This window comes from Peromyscus maniculatus, chromosome 16, assembly GCF_049852395.1.
Source record: "Peromyscus maniculatus bairdii isolate BWxNUB_F1_BW_parent chromosome 16, HU_Pman_BW_mat_3.1, whole genome shotgun sequence".
Taxonomy (NCBI): Eukaryota; Metazoa; Chordata; class Mammalia; order Rodentia; family Cricetidae; genus Peromyscus; species Peromyscus maniculatus.
Window position 1 is genome coordinate 26,779,710 of NC_134867.1, and position 17,941 is coordinate 26,797,650.

At 38.7% G+C, this 17,941-nt stretch overlaps 1 protein-coding gene across 9 annotated transcripts in view; it reads left to right on the plus strand.

Annotated features, from left to right (window-relative positions):
• Pkib (cAMP-dependent protein kinase inhibitor beta) overlaps nucleotides 1–17,941 on the plus strand; it is a 102,765-nt gene that overhangs the window by 39,010 nt on the left and 45,814 nt on the right. For 4 of the 9 annotated variants that reach the window (XM_076552503.1, XM_076552506.1, XM_076552501.1 and 1 more), the window contains exon 3: nucleotides 17,243–17,353. The exons of the other annotated variants lie outside the window; for them this stretch is intronic. The gene's annotated coding sequence lies outside the window, so the exon portion shown is untranslated. The remainder of the gene's footprint in view (nucleotides 1–17,242; nucleotides 17,354–17,941) is intronic. 9 annotated transcript variants of the gene reach the window in all.

The following is a 17,941-nucleotide window of genomic DNA, read 5'->3' on the forward strand; positions in this document are numbered from 1 at the left end:
TGTCACTGATTCTGCCCAGCTGGTAGCCACTCATTGCTACTGCTCAGCATCTATAGATAGTATCCCACTATGTGCCACTGGTTTCAGAAAAAGATCAAAATTTCAAATATAGTTTCTGGAGAATGTATTTTGCTTTCTATTGAAGCAAAAACAAAATGTGAGTCAATTTTAGGTTGGAAACTTTCTCAGCTTAGAAGAGATGACAGACATAAACAAACATACAAATATATAGTTAGTAATTATGGTGAGTTTTACAGAAAAGATATCATTTCTAGAGAGTAATCTTAAATAACTTTAATATGTATCATGTTCATGAGTGTAATTTGTTTAAAATTAAATAACTCTTATAAAGTACTTCATAGGCAAATATTAATCATAGGCTTTATTCTTTTACCTATAAAATACTGACAAAGAAACAATTGTTTGTGTTTTGTGAACATATAGAATTGTAATACTTAAAAGCTTAAAAACTTAAGAAAATGTGTGGAATTAGAAATTTTGACTTCAAAAGAAAAGAGTATTATTTTGGGGTTTTCTCTCACTTGATAATAATCTTATGTTTCATGGTATTGTGAGTTTTCTTTTCTTTTATATATAATATTTTAATAAATTTTCTTCTTTATTATTGGGGTTACATCTAAATAATGTATTTTTTAAAGTTTGGTTATGAGGCTAATATATGTACATGTAGAATCTGGTCAACATAACTTTTGCCTCTATGAAATAACAGATCTGGTAAAGCTATAAAAGAACATTGTGTTATGTAGATGTCATTTAATATTTAAGTGTTCTTTAAAACAGCCGTTACATAAATATCACTTTGATTTAACAAAACTGCACTAAGAAATTAAAGCACATTGTACCTCAGTTGACACAAAATATCATAGGAATTCAGTACATTTTGCTTATGCATTCAATTTTAATGCAATATTTGAAGCTGAGGGAAAGAGTTTACATTTGTTCTCACTTGTCCACTTGACCAGTTGATTCACACTGCCCCTGGCTCCTCAACGAAAAGAACCATCATCCACTGCTCTAGACATGCTCTAGACATCCAGGACCCAGCCGAGAGGAATGAGGGGGCCAGAGGACTGTGGGGGAATTGTTAATCCTAAAGGGAGGACCAGAAGAGTAACAAAGACATCCTCAAGTTGGAGGCGTGGCATCAAGATGTAAAAACGGATGTGAAGTCAGATAAATTGAGTCATTCTATTGAAGGCGAGATCACCCATGGCTGTGTCTACACACACACAGTAGATTTTCCAGGCCTCCTTTCCTCATTGACCTCCTTAGAGGCTTCTCTGGCCTCCCGGTTTGATCTACGTTCATCTTGACTTAACGTTTTAACAGCATGGTTTTCCCCTTCATATCTCTTGTGAAGCACATATATATCATATGTTCTGTCGCCTTTTTCGCTCTTAGGGGGTTATCCCAGAGAGCTTCTAGTTAAATGAGTGAAACAGCTCTCCCAGCTTTCAGATAGTTACTTGATTATAATAGCTAACTTTCCTTCTCGTGGTGACAAAACACCTCCTAGAAGCAACTTAAGGGAGGGCAAGTTTAGTTCTGCTTCTGCTTTCAAGTGTCTTAGTCCACCGTGGTGGGGAAGGCGCAGAGGAGGGCGTGGTGGTGGAAGTCGGCAGTTGTGGCTGTTCACATGAGCACAAAAAGAGGCAGAGAGAGAGATGCCTCCGGAGGCAGGTATACTCTTCTAAGTCCAGTTTCCAGTGACTCACTTCAGCCATCCAGGCCCCATTTCCTAAAGGATTCAGATTTTGAAATAGCATCACTGAGCATTGAAAAGATGTGCCTGTCTGTGGATGCCATTTCAGATTTAAACCCCAACAGTTAGCCTTGGTTGTTGGCCTTTACCCAATAAAACTTGCCTCTGAAATGGTTGCTCTCGGCTATATATCCATTGGGAGCACTCCTGAGTGTCACCAAAATGCTGATAAACGCGTTGTTATTTTTAGTCAGTCAGCTTCAATCTACACGGGGCATGGTTTACCTCCAAACTGTAGCTGTTCATAGCAAACTAGAGTTGAAATGTGTTGTGGTATCTTTCATTGCAAATGACTGATGATAGGATAATATGTATCCTATCTGGTGTGGCTTTAATTTTGAGTGTAGCCTGTGGCATTTGTAGAGGGTCTAATGTGCAAACGAATATTTGTGTTTGGATTCTCTCATGTTGAGGTGGTCTGCGATGCCTGCTTCTGGATTCACCATAACTTAGAATTTCTTGGAATTTTGTTTCCAATGTTCCCCCTCCACACACACAGGAAACTATATTTGTATTTATCGAGCTATTTTTTTTCAGTTGTGTATTTCTAAATTTTAAAAGATTAGGGAGTAGACTGATTTAAACACTCACTTTCAGCCACACCTTGATGGACTCAGTGAGCTAAAACATTTCTCTCAAAATCAATTTTCCAATGCAAGAATGGTGTGATTCATGCTGGAGTCACTGCAAGACATACCTAAAGATATGGACTTTGACTAATGACAATAGATAGCTGTGCTATACAGGATAGCATTCAGACATTCCAGTTCTACTATTATACTCTGTGCATCATGCCAGATACCACAGTGATATCTTTCCCATATGGTGAGTGTGTTTTAACCCCAGTTGATGCCTGAAGCCACGGATATTACCAAATCCTACATGGTTTTGTTGTTTGTTTTAGACAGCACAAGCAACAGTGGTTGATGTATTTGTATTCGATTCATGATCTGAGTTCAAATCTTGACACTGTCAATTCTGAGCTTGTGTATTTGAAAGTCCCCCGACCCCAACCAGGCTGCTTGTCATTGATAAAATGGGGGTGATCGTACCTATCTTGAAAATGTTATAATAATGCCTATTTGGTAACATCTTTTGGTTGTTTAAAGAAACAACATACAAATTACCTCTATTATATTTTATATAATATATAAATATATAAACCTTTAGCCAGGTTTCCAACCAAGTTAGAACTTTAGTTTTTTGTTGTTGTTTTTGTTTTGTTCTGTTTCGTTGATAAGGCCCTAAGTTTACCATTCTTTTTTGTCTTCTCACTTATGGGGACAATCGGGAAAAGTTCCTATAAATTGAGACTATCGAGACAAGGGCAGAAGAAGATACTTGGTGTTCTTGTTACAGTGTGCCTATGAAGTTCTCCACAGTCTCAGATTCTGAATATTTGGTTCCTTGGAAGCAGCATCTTGAAAACGTTAGAAGTTGAGGCCCAGCTGGAGAAATTAGGTCAATGGGACAAGGATTTGGGGGTGTCTTATTCTTGGCCCTTTCCTGGCCACCATGAAAGTAACCAGCTCTCTTCTGCCCCCTATTCCTGCTGCTGTGATGCTCTGCCTATGCAATGGGGTCAGGAAAGCATGACTGAGAAAAGACTCCACAAACCGAAAACAAAAACACTTCCTCTTAAGCTGATTCAGCCAGGCATTTCACGACTTACATAAAAGAACTAACAATGCTCATGGAAATTAGGGCTAATATTGTGTGATTTATAAAATTGTTAGGAAGATTAGTCAGGTTAGCATTTTATATGCATACTTAAAACTTTGTATTGCCATAGCAATTGCTCCATGATGTTATTATCATTGACACTAATTTTAGTACTATTACTGCTACCTTAGAGTGGGGGATTATTTTTGTCACCCCTAAACTTTCTAAATGAGAAAGTTTGGGTGTTTTATTTAATGTCTTAGAGCTTGGTGCTTGTGTATAAAATAGAAACATCAGTGATTGTTGCCCATTAGTGCTATTTAGTGCTGAAAAACAACAAAATTCAGAAAGATTTTTCTCATAGTTCCTGTACATTCAAAGCAATGTTAGCAATACCGTTTATTTGCTCAACCCCAATTTAACAAATGGATTGAGCATTGCAGACCACCTCAAAATGTTAATTTAACATTAACATTGAGTGCCAATGTTAAGGAGCTAACATTTTATGAGAGTATTAAAGAATGGGATGGGGTTATTTAAAATTTTTAATTAAGATGGTTTTCATGAGAAATGAAAACTAGACTTTATCAAATAGGGTCATGTGGGCTTTTTGAGTAAATAATGTTTGGGTCTCATGTTACAGGAAATGAGTGGTTCTAGATACTGAAAAATCACTTTTGATGTAGATCTATATTTCTCTTGAGAATTAGTATTTATTAACTGATTCAGCAAAGATAATAAAGATCTATAAAAACATAAAATACACTTAATTTATTTTTAAAAGCCAAGAAATTACGTGTATCATTACTTTTCTCATCACTTATACCAAACACCTAGGGGGGAAAAAAAAAAACTAAAGGGAGGCAAGGCTTATTTTGGCTCGTGATGTAAAAGGATCCAGCAGGGAAGGCAGGGAAGGGTTCAATAGAAAGAAGAGTGCGTTAGTAGAACTCTGTGAATCTCTGTAAACCAAGAAGTGGAATGAAGACCATTATGAGGACAAAGTTGACGTCCGTGATCTGAACTGCTGCCAGGGGCCAAGTCTGAGTCCATGGTCCTGCTGCAGCCGAGGACCGAGTTGATATCTGTGGCCCATGTTACTACCAAAAGCCGTGTGGATGCCTATTGTTTGTACTGCTATCTAAAGCCATATTGATATCCATGGGCTGGGTTGCCACAGGTGTTGGTATTGATGTTCGTGGCCTGTACTATGCTGAGGTCCGTCCCCAGAGGCCAGATGTGGCCTGTGCTGTTGCCAGATATCATGTGGAAGTCCATGAATGGTGCTCCTGCTGACTGGAAAGGACAAGGAAGCTTCTTCTGCAGTGGTATTGATGACTGCAGACTCACAGTTGAGAAAGAGAGACATAGAAGTCTTCTATGACAATCCCTACCCCCAGCAAACCCCCAGAAAGAGTAACAACCTGGACTGGAAGTCACTGAAGAGAAGCCTTAAAAATTGTGATAAGGATGCTGAAGAGTAGTAGTTCTCCATAACTGATGGCTAATGGTGTGGGGTGGGGAAGGACTCACTTTTCTTAAGGGGCTGGCCACTGTGATTTTGACCATGCTCCAGTAACTATATGAACAACACAAATTGGATGGGTTTTTTTTTTCCTTTTTTTTTTTTTTTGGAGGGGAGACCACAAGCAGGGAGTGGACATTGGAGGAGTTGGAAGCAAGCTTGATGGGGTGAAATCCCAAAATAATCAAAGAAAAAAGGGATGGGGATGAGGAGAAGAAGACAAAGAAGAGGAAGAGGGAGAGAAGGAGGAGAAGAAGAGGAAGAAGAGGAGGAGGAACAAAGAGGAGGAGGAGGAACAAAGAGGAGGAGGAGAAGAAGAAAAGAAGAAGAAAGAAGAAGAAAAGAAGAAAGACAGGAAATGCTGGCACTCAGCTGGCTCTCTCCTCTTCTCTTTCATTCCGTTTTACTCAGTCCCGGACCCCATCTCATGAGATGCTGCTGCTTACATCCAGGGTGGACCTTTCCTTTGCTGTTGAACCTGTGGAAATGTCTTCACAGATACACCCAAAGATGTGTCTCATTAATGGATAGGATATTTCTTAACCCAGTCAAGCTGACAAGCAAAATCAGCTCTCACAAAGAGTTAGTGCCAATGTTAGTATTCTTTGGAAGGATGTTTTCAAAGGAACTTGCACTGGGCATGGTCATCCCTAACCATGCTGGGTTTCTCTCAGAGGAGATTAAAAAAAAGTTATGCCTTGGAGGATATCATGAGTAACCAAGATACTGATGATAAAATGTGAGATCATTTTGCAAGACCTCTTAGTTCTTTATGTTACCTAAAATTACTTGTACAGCTCCCATTTACATAAGCATTAACTAACTTTAACTTAGAAAAAGAAAATATAATTCTCTGATGTCTTTCAGATTAAGAAAAAGTTTTCCATGTTTGTAAAGAGACATATTCTTAATCAGTTCTTAAAACCCAAGCTTAGTAAGTTCTTAATGTCAAACTTTTCTTAATATAAAGTTGTCTGTGTATATGACTTGCATTTAACCAATAGCTTATCAAGAAGGGGTGAGGTCTTGAAATGGATGGGTAATAGTGATTTAATGATCTGTCATAAAACAGAGCTGGGCATGGTGACGTATGCCTTTAATTCCAGTACTCAGGAGGCAGGGCTATGTGGATCTCTGTGAGTTCAAGGCCATTATGATCTATATAGTGAGTTCTAGGAAAGCCAGGACTATATAGAGAGACTGTCTCAAAAAAGAAATGAAACAAACAATATAAATAAATGAATGAATAAAAAAGAAAAGGAACAAAAAGACAAGTGAAGTAAAACAATAATCCTTTGTCTGACATAACACAGGACAGATATCTACAAAGAAAAAGAAATGGAAACATTTATCCTGTATGTCATAATATTAACATGTTTTTCAAGGACACAGAAATTATCAGCCATGTTAATTTTCCTGTACAAATTAATTAGAAAATGTCAAGCAGATTTTTGAATGAATTAAATATAATCCTTTGCCATTATTTCTGAACACCCTCAAAGTGTTTCCACCACCTGGGCCAAACAGATCTGGGTGGTCTGTTCTGCCAACTGGTCGATGGTGGTGTCTGGGCTGGAGCAGCTGCTGAGGACCATGTCTAGGTCTGTGGTCCTGCTGCAGCTGGAGTCTGTGCTGATGTCCACAGCCTGGGTTTCCAGGGGAGGAGGGAGATCATGAGCTGTGAGTTGGCCCACCCCAACATTCACCTCATCTGTGAACTGTTAGACCATGAGAAGGGAGGAGTGTAGCTGGAGTTTCCTCCAGTCCTGCCTGGCCCACGGTCAGGACAAATCTCCCTCACCCTCCAGTCCCGAAGCCGCTCAGACCCAACTGAATAAACACACAGAGACTTATATTGCTTACAAACTGTATGGCCATGGCAGGCTTCTTGTTATCTAGTTCTTCTATCTTAAATTAACCCATTTCTATAACTCTATACCTTGCCACATGGCTCATGGCTTACCAGTATCTTACATGTTGGTACTCATGGCAGCGTCCGGCAGCGTCTCCTGACTCAGCCTTCCTGTTCCCAGAATTCTCTTCTCTGCTTGTCCTGCCTATACTTCCTGCCTGGCTACTGGCCAATCAGCATTTTCTTTATACAGAGCAATATCCACAGCAGAGGAGCCTATAGATCCAAATCTGCAGAATCTCCATGACATAGGACAACATAGGAAGTCCTGAGGGGAGCTCTGGTGAGAGCCTATTATGGATGGTGTGACAGGTGACAGAGGCCTTGAGCCAGACTGATGACCCATGGCAATGAACACTCACAAATGAATATAAAGGGACTAAAGGGTGAAATGTGTGTGTGACTCACTGGGCCACACCACAGCTTCCACAGCAAAGGAACAAAAAGACTTTTTTGTTTTTTTTTCTTTCTTCCTTTTTTTTTTCCTTCCTTCCTTCCTTCCTTTCTTCCTTTCTTCTTTCTTGTTCTGCTTAGTTTTGCTTTTTTGTTGCTTGGTGTGGTTTGATTTTTGGTTTTCCTTTTAAATTTTGTTTTTCTTTGTGGGGGCACAGATTGCAAGGGCAGAGGGCAGATATGGGGTGGGGGGCATGGGAAGAAGGGTGAATGGAAAGAAGGGCAGGATCAGGATGCATGATGTAAAAACCACAAAGAACTAATAAAAGTTAATAAAAAAAGATGATGGGTTTATTATACACTTTCATTACTGTGGACAAGAACAAAGAAACTGGGATTGTGCTATGCCTTGAAAGACAAAATGATGTAGTGAAAAGAAGAGTGCCCCAGATCGTAGAAGACCTGATCTAATTCTTCCTTTACTTACTCCAGCAACTTGCTCAGAGAAAAAGGCTTGTTGGAGTTCAGGTGCAGAATTGGACAAGTGAGATAAAAGAGGTTAAAGCTATTTTAATTCCAAAATTCCATGGTCCTGGACCCCTGTTCCCTTATAAGCCCAAGCCCCAACATAAGTCACATTCTCTGTTCTTAGGACTCAGGGCTAAGAGCTGTCAGGGTGCATAAGTAATGTGTTAGGCAGAAATCTATTCTGTGGCACATGCCTTCACTAACCATCAATTAGTGAATGGGGAATGTTTGTAGGTTCTAATCCACATTCGGTTGACTCTATTGTTTTTAGATCCCAAAAGCAGCCTTGTCATAATGGGGACTCCATGGCAGAGGGAATCTCATTCCTTTATCTATGGAATGGCCCGGAACATGAAGAGTAGAGTTCCACTGTCTACTTCGAAGGTCTGTCTCCAATGACCTTGGATCTGCTCTGCATCCTCATAAGGTTTCCACTTCCCCTTCATAATTCCTCTATGAGGAGTAAGGACTGCTAGGGTACATTTAGGGTCCAAACCACAGAAAAGATGTTAGACTCAATGAGGAAGATACAGTCCCCATGGCTTTGAACAGACTAAAGGCTGATTGTGTCTATATTAAGCAGTTAAAGAGAATGTGTTTTCATCTGGAAATGTGTGGTTTATTCAGAAAAATAGATCTGGAGCTGGCTTTTAAATGGAAAAGACAAATCCCAGGAATTGACATGTTCTTGCAATCAATATTACCATTTATTTAAAACCCACTCATTTCATAATCCTCTTTATATACAAGGCACTTATGTTTGAGGATTGGGTATTTCAGTGTTTCTTACACCTCAGGCTACTCAATAAGATAAAGCAAATTTTTAAAAAGATAATGTTATGGGATAAGCGTGCTTTTACCATAAGAAATTACTGTTACTTATATACTAAAAATAATATAATGTATTATCTAATGATATTTAATGTTCATAAAAGCTGCAAGCAGCCCAATGATTAAAAAATATTACTCTATCCAATATCTTCTAAATAGATACTGATTACTACATATGAATATTTAAACAAACAAGAAAGGAATTAATATATTTTAAAACATTCCTACCAACAAAATTTGAGAATAATTTCCAATTGGATATATTGTGGCTATAGAAGTAAGTTTTACAGCACATGAGTGTGTTTTAGAGTTGACTCATCTTTCTATTGGTCTAATTTCTTTATGAGTAATAGAGAAAAAGCAGAGTCCTTGTGAGGGTGGTTATTTCTTCCTGAGCAAAACGCCAGTTTGGACCAACATTGAGATAAGGGGTGACATTGCTAGTCGTTACTGAGTTCATGCTGTGTGAATTTGGTGAAAGTGTTAGTCTTGTTCTACTCATGAGTACACTGAAGGTTACAGAGGGTGTTTAACTTCTTCAGTGACACAGAGGTCATCACACTATTCAAAGACATCTCGATTCTAGCACCTGTGTCTTCTCTCCAGCGAGATGCCAGCGCAGGAGTTCAGGGTCTCAGCTCTTTGCTCCTGTCATCCTCTTTCCTTTTTGGTATCATTTTCCCTTCATTTGATTAGCTTGAGAAACTTTCATGGAAATACTATTCTAATATTATGAACATTCCCTTTGTTCTTCTGGGTGTCAGTCACCATAGTGATTAGACAAGATCAGTTAATATCTGCTGGTCTTGAGATGAAACACTGTTTCCTCTCTTGTTGTAAGAACAGCAACCATATTTGCTTAATGGCTCATCTAGTTCTTTTTTCTTTATTCGGTCACCTTGCAATCACTACTTCCAAGTCCAATTACATTCACAGGTACTAGGGTTTATGATTTTAACATAGCATTTTGAGGACTACTACTCCAATCATGACCCTAATTTGATATTTCTGTTACAATTGGAATATGACTGGCTGAGAACAACCCCTTAGGGCAACATTGAGAGTGGGTGAGATCATTCAACTGAAAAAAAATCTCATAGTCCTTCAGCATCTGTAATAATGGGTTATTTATTATCATCTCTTTCACAAAATTGATGCGTTTTCATGATTGTGTGGTTGTTCCGGTGTCTAAAGGTCCAGGAGATGGTATTTTCAGCAAGTTCTGTGTAATGTGTCGCAATGCAAGGAGAAGAGCAATCGACACAGTCAGTATATTAGGTTGATGACTCTCCGACAGGTCCTACGACAGTGAGAGAATGGCTGACATTGGAGGCACAGATTTTAGTAGGAGCAGCAGCTTTAAGAACTAGGTTTGGTGATTCATCACTGCAGCTTCTGTTTTTCTCAGAGCTAGATAAGCCCTAACATGGAAAAGGTGCAGCTACAGGAAGTGCACATTCAGACAGGATGTATTAGACACATAGTCATTAAAAGTTTGGGAAAAGAAAGGCTTTTTACATTAAACATTTCTATGTTGTTCTTTTCTGACTTATTTTTTGTTTTTTTTATTAAGAAATTTTTTCATTCATTTTACACATCAATCAAAGATTCCCCTCTTCCCTCCTCCCACCCCCTCAGCCTCCCCATCCCAACCCACCCCCACTCCCCACCATAAGAAGGCAAGGCCTCCCATGGGGAGGCACATCCAGTAGAGGCAAGTCCAAGTCCTTCCTCCTGCCTCAAGGCTTCACAAGGTGTCCCATCATAGGTAGTGGGCTCTAGAAAGCCCTGTCATGCACCAGGGATGGATTCTAATCCTGCTGCCAGGGGGTCCCCCAACCAGATCAAACTACACAACTGTCTCGCCATGCAGAGGGCCTAGTCCAGTCCCATGCAGGCTCCACAGCCATTGACCCAACTTTCATGAGTTCCCACTAGTTTGGTTTGGTCATCTTTGTAGGTTTCCCCATCATGATCCTGAATCACTTGCTCATAGAATCCCTCCTCTCTTTTTGACTGGACTCCTGAAGCTCTGCCTGATGTTTGGCTGTGGATCTTTGCATCTGCCTCCATCAGACATTGGAGAGAAGCTCTGTGATGACAGAGTATTCACTGATCTGATCACTGGGGCAAACCAGTTCAGTTCAGGCACCCTCTCCACTATTTTTATTAGTCTAAGTTGGGGTCATCCTTGGGGATTCCTGGCAACTTCTCTAGCACCAGGTTTCTCTCTATCCCCATGATATCTCCCTCTATCATGGTATCTCTTTCATTGCTTTCCTCCTCCATCCCTGTTCCAGCTCAACCATCTCATTCCCTTATATTCTCAACCCCTATCCCCTACCCTCCGTTGCCCACCCCTTATCCCCAGTTTATTCATGGAGATATTATCTATTTCCCCTTCCCAAGGTGATCCATGTGTGCCTCTTTGGATCTTTCTTGTTAGCTAGCTTCTCTGGAGTTGTGGGTTGTTGTCTGATTATCCTTTGCTTTAAATGTAGTATCCACTTATGAGTGGGTATGTACCATGTTTGTCCTTCTGAGTCTGGGTTACCTCAGTCAGGATAATATTTTCTAGTTCCATCCATTTGCCTGCAAATTTCATGATGTCATTGTTCTGCTGAGTAGTACTCCATTGTGTATATGTACCACATTTTTTTTTATTCCGTTCTTCAGTTGAGGGGCATCTAGGTTGTTTCCAGGTTCTGGCTATTATGAATAATGCTGCTATGAACATAGTTGAGCATGTATCCTTGTGATATTATTGGGCATTCCTTGGGTATATGTCCAAGAGTGGTATAGCTGGGTCTCCAGGTAGGTTGATTCCCAATTTTCTGAGAAAGCACCAAGCTGATTTCCAAAGTGGCTTTATCAGTTTGCACTCCCACCAACAGTGGAGGAGTGTTCCCCTTGCTCCACATCCCCTCCAATATAAGCTGTCTGCAGTGCTTTTGATCTTAGTGATTCTGACAGGTGTAAGGTATCTCAGAGTCATTTTGATTTGCATCTCCCTGATGACTAAGGATGTGGAACAATTCCTTAAATGTCTTTCAGCCATTTGAAATTCTTCCTTTGAGAATTCTGTTTAGGTCTATAGCCCAATTTTAAATTGGATTGTTCATTATTTTGATGTCTAGTTTCTTGAGTTCTTTATATATTTTGTAGATCAACCCTCTATCAGATGTGGGGTTGGTGAAAATCTTTTTCCATTTTGTAGGCAGTCATTTTTGTCTTATTTACTGTGTCCTTTGCCTTACAAAAGCTTCTCAGTTTCAGGTGGTCCCATTTATTAGTTTTTGCTCTCAGTGTCTGTGCTACTGGTGTTATATTTAGGAAATAGTCTCCTGTGCCAATGCTATTCAAGACTATTTCCTACTTTCTCTTTTTTCAGGTTCAATGTAACTGGTTTTATATTGAGGTCTTTGATCCACTTGGACTTGAGTTTTGTACATGGCTATAGATATGGATCTATTTGCACTCTTCTGCATGTTGATATCCAGTTATGCCAGAACCATTTGTTGAAGATGTTTTCTTTTTTCCATTGTACAGTTTTGGCTTCTTTGTCAAAAATCAGATGTTCATAGGTGTGTGGGTTTATATCAGGGTCTTCAATTCTATTCCATTGGCCCACATGTTGGTTTTTATTCCAGTACCAAGCTGTTTTTATTACTATAGCTCTATAGTAGAGCTTGATGTCAGGGATGTGTCTTCCAAAGGAAAGGGTGCTCAGGTACTTGTTCTGTCTGTGGATCTCTGCATCTGCTTCCATCAGTCATTGGAGAGATGCTCTGTGATGACAGAATATTCACCGGTCTGATCCCTGGGTAAGCCTGTTCAGGCACCCTCTCCACTATTTCTAGTAGTCCTCTCCTATGTGAGAAATGCCTTTACTTTTCTCGTGCTGAGTTTGGACACCTCTTTCTGATTTGTGGGCAAATAGACCTTTACTCAATTTTGGACAGTACATGTTATCTTATTCTGATATCCTCTTCTCACTTGTAAACTATATATACACTATAAGAACTTGCTGATCTTCCATTTTCGATTTCCTCTGCTGTCTGTGTCCCAGACTCCTGGTTCCAGGTATTTGCTGAGCATCTCCCTTGTCTCTTCCACTATAATCTGGCATCCTTCGTTTCCCCACCCTCTCTTCTCCTGCCATCATTTTGTCCATTCTACTGTTGCCCTAGTGCCCCAGACATTGAAACTAAGACATTTCCCCCTATTTAAGCTCATTCCCACCCTCATCCAGCATCTCCTAGAATTACTTTCCATGAATTTTCTCATTTTAATGTGTTTTTTTTTTCTTACCTTACATATTAGTTAGGACACAGGTTTGATACTTACAGTAAAGCCTCGAAATAGTGGTTTAAAAATGGCGTAAACTTTGCTTTTCCCTCCAGACAGTTCTACTGGCTGATCAGGGACATACAATGACCTGATGATGTCATAGGAAAGGTTCCTCCCTTCTTGTCCCATAATCTGCATGTAGAATCTTTGTCCACCTTGTAGTTAATGACTCACTTCCACAGATTCAGTCCCATTTGCAAAGAGGAATGGACGGACCACTTTCCTCTCTTTCAGAGTGTAATCTAGAAGTAACTTAGAACCCCTGCTCACAACTTGTGCTTAATGAAATGGTCTCTTGGGATGACCACACCTAACAACACAGGATGCAGAGTAAAGAGCCTTTGTGTTAAGTGTTCTAGTTCTCTGGAGGAATGAGGGAATCACTTCACAGGGAGCTCAAGTGTCATCTCTTCGCTATTCCAATTTTTCCACCTTCAACCTTTGGTGGGTTTTTATTGCCCATCTAGACACTTTTTACTCATGTGTCTGTTTCACCTTTTAAGGAAAAACTAATTTAATATGAAAATTTGTTAAACTTTGCCAGTAGCCTAAAGCATAAAATATCTAAATATTCTTTAAGTACTATCTCAGTCTCTCCATTCTCAGGCCCTTTTAAATATTTCTTCTTTCATTAATGCGTTTCTTTAATACTAAGCATGTGTTGCATGCCTCCTGTGCATCATGTACAGCATCACTCTTTTTCCTCAGCTAATTCCTTGGGTTGTGGGTGGAAAGCATAGTCATGGATGCACATACTTTTTTATCATCATAATTATCATAATTCACTTCTAATGGTTGTTTCCACCGCTGTCATCCTTGAGAAGTTAAATGCATCTTAAGAACAGCCCTTTAAAGCCTTCCAATATGGTTGGGGTTGTTAATTTGCTTTACAGTACTCAACGGTAGTTATCTGATGCATTTCATCTTTCATATTTTGATATATTACATGATTATTTGCTATAAGAAACAAACAAAAATGGAAAAAGTACTTAATGAAGGAGCTATAATTAGACAGCGCCTCATGGAAATTGTAAAACAGTGAGATGCAAGCTTAGATAAAACTTGTCTCTTGTCTAGTTGATTATTTGTTCCAAAACAACTTATTTCAATCCCCAGTCCTACAACTTGAGTATCTTTATGGCAGGACACACCTTTGACTGATAGAATCTTTTGAAATTTCCATCTACAATTCTAGATATTGTAAGATAGAAACTTATATAACCAAGTTGTCATGTTCATTATTTTGCTAACCCTAGAGGCAACAATTACCATAAATCTTGTCTGCTCATGATTTACATATTTATTAAATGAGATTCAGATCATTACTGGAAAAAAAAAGTTTATGCAGGAAGCCAGTCCTGTGAAAGGAGAGCATCAGAGGGGAAGATAAACACTTAAAACTTAAGACAAATGCGTTCAGCAACTTTATTGCTTTCAGATGTGAAGTAGTTGCTCTTGTTCTATTTCTAGCCTAGTGGATCAGACTCCATAACAGGAAATGGCCATGTAGTTTTTTAACTATAACCTTGGTTAGAAAGAGGAATCATGGAGGGAAGGGAAAGTCAGAGCCTCAGACCTGGAAGCCTGTGGTATCTACAGCAGGTCCTCATGTCTATCTTTATATTGGCCTCTGCTTATGAGTTCATCTGAAATAAAGCAGTTGAGTAGTCACTAGACTAGATGATAGTCAAGGTCTCTGACAGCTCACAATTCTGAAGGAGTTTGTTTCTCACATGATCTATTTCTGCTGATACACTCACATTTTGACCCTCTTTCCTTGCAAGGAATGGAATCCATCTGGGTGTGGTCACTTGCTCTTTTTGCATTTTGTATCTCTTAGCTATCAAAGTATTATCAAATTTGGAAGAAAACGTAATTCCAGCAGAGGCAATACAGAGAGGATTAGAACTTGTGTGGTGTATCCACATCATGAAAATTATTCGTTACATATAAAAGTTCAGGAAAATCATACTAGAACAGTATCTTATTCACTGTTGTATTGCTTCGAAGAGACACTATCACCAAGGCAACTTACGAAAGAAAGCATTGAATTGGGTGCTGGCTTGCAGTTTCAGAGGGTGAGTGTGGGACTCTCTGCTCACACCATGGCCAGCAGAGTATCAATTCATGTCAGACAAGAAAAAAGTCCCGTTTAACATGACTCAGTAGCTGGTGTTGGTTCAAATTTCAAGACTCTGGCACTGGTTGTTTATTTCAGACATATTTAAGCACAGCACAATTTGGAAGAATGTTTCCTGGTAATAATTAACTAAATTACACAGTTACAACAAAGTTTAAGACGTGATTACATTGGAACCCTTTGTAAAGTACATGTGACCTCTTCCATAAAGATGTGTTCTGTAGATGAACTGCATGTTACATCTTAAGGGTCAGGGAGAGGATTTACTGTGGTCTTGGTCATACAGATAGAGCAAAGGTCACCAGGCTACTAATCACCTTTGCTCCCAGCTCTCTGGGCAGAAATAAGTTATATATCTTTTCCTTTGAAGAGACAACCCTGCATGTTTAGCGTTCCTGGTTTCCCTAGAGTTTATCTGTAAGCACAAGGACCTTGTACCTCTTACAGGTAAGTTCATGCCAATCATAGTAGGGACCATGATAGCAGGCATGGTGCTGGAGCAGTAGCCAAAAGTTTACACCCTGGTCTACAACATGGAGGCAGAGACAGAGTGATACGGTTTGACGTGGGTTTTTTAAAGCCCATCCAACAGTGACACACCTCCCCCATCAAGGTCAGGCTTCCTAATCTTTCCAAAAACACTTTTGACAACTAGGAACCAATCATTTAGATACATGAACCTATGGGATAATTCTCTTTCAAACAACCACAAACACATACTTATATTTATTTCATCTTACATTTATCTTTAAGTATTTAACATATATACAATTTTAATTTAGCACGTATTAGTCTGGTCATTTTTATAATTTATAAAAATAAAAGTACGTGAGATATTGTTCTAGTTTTCATTCTGTTGCTATGACAAATGCCATGACCTGAATCAACTTAAGGATGAAAATGGTTTAGTTTATATTTTCTACTTCATTATAAAGGAAGTCATCACAGGAATTCTAATAGGAATTTGAAGCAACAATCATGGATGAACATTGTTTATTGGCTTTCTTTCAAGCTTATGTTTAGATAACTTTCTTATACAGTCTTGGGCCACTTGCCTAGGGATAGTGCTGCCCACAATGAGCTGGGCCCTTCCACATTAATGACCAATCAAAGCAGTCTCTCATAGACAAATCCACAGGCCAATCTGATCTGGACAATCCCTCAATTGAGATTCTCCTCTTGGACGACTTTGGGTCATGTTAATACATATTTTGTAGTATGTCAATACTACAAAAATAGTAGGTATATCCTAATTTTCTTGAAACTTTTTCAGGAATTTTTGTGATTTTGTACAAAAATGTTTAATTAAAAAGGATGTCTAGAGATTCAACTTTTACTGTATTTATATTTATCATATTATCTGTAAATCTGAGTTTTGATATATGATGAGTCAAATTAATGGATTTAAAACTATATTCAAGGGCCATTGAATAAGTATTTTGTATTTAACCTTAGTCAAAAAGAAGCCAGGAAGGAAAATGATTGTTCTATTCCTATTTCATGTTTTTATTTTGTTGTGGACAAATGTAGGTAAAAATTATAACTTTAAAACTAAATTTAATTTTAGCCATGTAGTACATACCTTTAATCCCAGCACTCGGAAAGCAGAAGCAAATGGATCTCTGAGTTCTAGGCCAGCCTGATCTACAGAGTAAGTTTCAGGACAGCCAGGGCTACACAGAGAAACCCTGGCTCAAGAAACAAAACAAAACAAAAAAACAAAACAAAACAAAACAAAACAAAAACAAAACAAAACAAAACAAAACAGAACAAAACAAAAAACCCTAAATTTAATTCTAGAAAGGGCATAAAAGTATAGTGATTTTAATCCTCATTTAAAAAATAGCAATGCATGGTTTTATTAGCTGACTTTATAGTGAATTCCTGTTTGCAAGTTTTGTTGGATCTTTGCCAAGGAGCATATGCAAATGGTTAAAAAAGGAAAGTGGGGTTATGAGTTTTTTCATTGTGGATTTTTAGTGACGTATATAGGTATTACAGTCTACCAATGTTCAAGTTTACAAATTTTTGTCTTCTTGTTACTTCCCACATGACTATGTTGTCATTTATGTTTCTCTTCTTCTTCTCACTTCCTTATATTTGGTCTACAAATGTAAGACTGAAGAGAAACTGTCCCTGAGTGGGTGGAAGAATAAGAAACCATATGAGAAGTTGGGTATAGGAACAAGGCTAAATATGTCCTCGTTTGACTTTTAAAAGTCTCACAAGGTAATAAAATATGCCATTAAGCAACTGTAAGTCTCAAATGAACCTCACACACCTTGATGTTAAAAAAATTATTGATCGCATTACTTCTACAATCTGCTAAATATTGTACTACAGATAAGACAAATGAGTCACTGTTGATGCCTTTGAAAGGTTTAAAAAACAAACAAACAAACCAAAAACTAGCATGAGAATGAAGGTGGTCACTGAGAAAAATTTATAATGCACAGGATAAGTACAATTAGATGTAATTGATGTTCTACCTAGTCTGAAAGAGGTGTGAAAGCATTCTGGGAAGGGGTGCTCAAGTTGACCTAGAATAGATGGATGGATGCAAGGGGTGAGAGAAAATTGAGGGTAAAGAGCTTTGGCCACAAAGGCAAATACAATTCCATTGCCTGTGTATAACATTAGAGTTTTAGCCTTGGTGTATATTGGGCTTGAGTGAAAAGCAAAGAGAAAGGTAGAATGGAATTCATTTCTGCAGGACATCTTATACCAAATGAATCTTGGGCTAGATTATGTAGTAATAGGAAGCTTGGAAAGGATCAGTCATAGGGTGTTTGATCATGAGCAGATTGACTTTGAAAT